This window comes from Salmo salar, chromosome 20 (genome assembly GCF_965601325.2).
Source record: "Salmo salar chromosome 20, fSalSal1, whole genome shotgun sequence".
NCBI lineage: Eukaryota > Metazoa > Chordata > Actinopteri > Salmoniformes > Salmonidae > Salmo > Salmo salar.
The window spans coordinates 51,666,736-51,670,142 of NC_138310.1; the positions used below are offsets into that span (position 1 = coordinate 51,666,736).

The following is a 3,407-nucleotide window of genomic DNA, read 5'->3' on the forward strand; positions in this document are numbered from 1 at the left end:
TCCTTTGCAACTCTGTACGCCTATGTAGATATTCCATAAAACATCAGCCATTTCCAGCTACAATAGTCATTTACAACATAAAAAATGTCTACACTGTATTTCTGATCAATTTGATGTTATTTTACTGGACAAAAATGTGCTTTTCTTTCAAAAACCAGGACATTTCTAAGTGACCCCAAACCTTTGAATGGTAGTGTAGGTGATATCATTCCTGTATTTGCATCATTCTAATTTATTCACTTGCTTTCAGGGCACACTGTCCATCTTCCAGTTGTGTGAACAATATTATTTAAGAGTCTCAAAGCCAGACAGTCTTGGTTTAATTTCTGGGTTGAGGTCCTCAGAAAGGGGAACTGGGTATGTTGTCTCACCTCTCCCCAGCTGTGATCATGAAATCAGGCAAACAGTTGGTTTAGCATTTTATAGATCAGTCGCACATGATCACTGTCTCTGGTAAGTCTCATAACATGTATTAAAGTCTCACAGTTGTTATAGTTGTACTATAGGGTTTTTGTAAATGTGATGTTTATAGGCATACATGTATGTCTCTAGCTGTCCTTGTTTGTAGTTAGAGGTGATAACGAAGATAATAAGAAGTAGCAAAGTGTAGACTCGACAGTAAGGCATGCCCGTGTGAAATGTACGATGCCTCTTTAACTGGCGTTGAACACAAGTTGTTAGCGCATCATTTCCTATGAATTGACACGTTTGCGGTTTCTTTAATGTTTATGAGAGCAACATATTTCAGCCTTTTTTTCACAAACAATTGTAGCCAATATATGTTTTATGTCACTCAATCCTAGAATAGAATAAATATGTCAGTGCTGCTCATGGTGGCCTTGCTCACTGTCCTTACCCTCACCCTGGAGTCTGACCACTGGACAGCAGGCCAGCCGGAAAAGTAAGATAAGGATCTTGCATTGTAAATACTCCAATCCAATGGTGTAATGTAGATCAATGTATACTTTTCAATTCAAGACTACTTATTTTAAACTTTTATAGTGCATGTCGATTTTTGACTATAATCTTTTTGGACAAGTATACTTGAGTGTGATGTATTGTTATGTTGAAATATGAAATAGTTTTGGGCATTAGGATACAGAATCATTCTATCTCTCCCAGGTTCTGTACATGGCAGTGTTTGAAGTTGACTCTGCAGTGGCCTGGGAGCTTCTGTTTGGTGAGTTTAACCACTTCTCCATAGCACATCACCCATTCCTGTTATTCTAACTCAATCTAACTCTGCACAGGGTCTAAAGAATTAATCTCAATGCAGAATACCTCCAAACATCCAGAACTGGACTACCCATGGACTGTGGTATTATTCTTTTTTTTTATCTTAAAGGGGAAATGTGTGATTGGTACATTCAAATTAATTATATATATGAACTGATTTTTGTCATTCCCCATCAGAATAAAACCTTTTGACTGATCTTAATAAACTGAATGAGAATGCCAATTCATATCAGAATTTTTTAATGTTTTTTTTACCTAGGCCTTTGAAAGCTCATACATGTTGCGGCTCCAGGCCAATATTCCACTCTGACCTCAAGGTAAAGCATGTCTCTGGTTACAGTCACCATCAAAGGACAATGAAGAATCCATGTGTTCAGCAGAGATCACTCTTTCTTTGAAGTAAATTTTTCACATAAATAGCTTCTCCTTTCGGGTCATGGAGAAGTCATTAAAAATAGATGCCCTTTTTTAAATGATTGAATTGGAATGTCAGTTTACTTCCTGAATCGACTGGCTTTAATTCGAATTGACCCCAACCCAGTTGATGTCTTCTTACAAATGTGATTCATCAGCTTTTAATACTACCTGTCCACCATCTGTCTCTGTTATACAATTTAGCATTATATTCTCCGTTAGATTGAATGGAAATAGTCAGAGGAGGTCGCCACAGAATATAAGTTATTACTGTATTCCGGTTAACAGAATGTCGGTTATGTGTTACAGGTACATAACAGAGCGTGTCACTGAATGTGCATGTGTTTCTCCAACAGGAAAGATGAATGGATCAAACATGGCTCCTGTGCTGCTTGTGTGGAGGGCATGAACTCTCCTTTGCATTACTTCCAAATATGTCTGAAACTACGCGAGCGCTTCAATATTGACCGGTCAGCCCCACTGATCACATTCACACATTTAATCTGCCTGTTTCACCATTACACATCGTCAAACCTGTGTTGACAGCTTGCATTTTTATTCTGGCTGAGCTACCTGCTACCCATTGTTCAGAGCCTTAGAGGATGCAGGCATCAAGGCCTCCTGTAACCAGTCTTATCAGGTAGGTAATACCCATCACATTGGGAAAGGATTAAAATACAGCTATTGGCATTGCATTGTAGGGTTTACAGAAATTCAATTATGATTTTCCTGTTCCCTTATTTGGATGTACAGACTGAGACACTGCATCCAAATAAGGATATGAAGGCCATAAACATTGTAATTCAATAATGTTGTATTTTTTGCAGCATTGGTTTTAGTAAGTTTCTTATAATATAGAACCACTTTAGTGAACTTGTTTGGTTGAGATCAGAAACATTAGATAAGTGAAACCCTGAGAACATGGCAAACAATTCCTATTTATGACAAAAAGGCAAATACCTTTTAACATAAAACATTTTCATGAGGAAGTAGGATTAAACTTGAGGAATTTCAGCTGAATAAATCTCTTACTGCATTGTTCTGCCATCTGGTCAGTGCAATGAAGTCAACCATGCTCTGGCCCCAGTCATTGGAGAGATGACCCTGGTGTCCAGATTCAGTGTATAAATGAAAAGGTAAGCATCCCTAGCCTGAATGCCAGTCTGTCTGTGCTATCATTCCAAACTGTTTGGCTTGACAAGGTCAGCAATGGAATAGGTAAGAGCACAAACAAATCTGTGAACAAGCTAAAGCATCACCGTAGTAATGTACCAAACCACACATTATCACCACTTGACTGTTGTCCATTTGCCTTTGGTGTAATCCAGCAATAGCGTTGATGCTTCAAATATATTGGTTGTAGAGAAACATTGTTTATTTGTGGCTGTGTAAATGGAATACCCCATCACTTCTCTCAGGGATGAGAAGTGTTGGTCCAGGTGAAGATCCCTCTGTCTCAAAACCTCACCCTTGGATGTCATCATGAAGAGGACCAGGAAACTGAACCTCAACCTACCCAGCTCTGGCACACCTTAACCAAACGATAAGCAAGTTGTTGAATTGCAGGGCTCACATCTTTGAGGTAGATTACATTAAGGCACTAATTTAGTATACAGTCACTTTATGTTCTTTCAGTATTTTTCTTCTGCAAAACATGCTTTGAGATTAAAAATAAATACATTACAAAACCCTTGAAGAGTATTTGAAAGCACCTTTTTGTTACCTATATACAAAACGCAATGTTTTTAAAGACACCA

At 38.2% G+C, this 3,407-nt stretch overlaps 1 long non-coding RNA gene across 1 annotated transcript; it reads left to right on the forward strand.

Annotated features, from left to right (window-relative positions):
* The first annotated feature begins 147 nt into the window (after positions 1-147).
* Positions 148-3,346, forward strand: LOC106580768 (uncharacterized). The gene is made up of 3 exons (XR_001322964.3): positions 148-1,318; positions 1,496-1,553; positions 2,007-3,346. It is a non-coding gene; the product is annotated as an uncharacterized LOC106580768 (long non-coding RNA).
* The last annotated feature ends 61 nt before the right edge of the window (positions 3,347-3,407 follow it).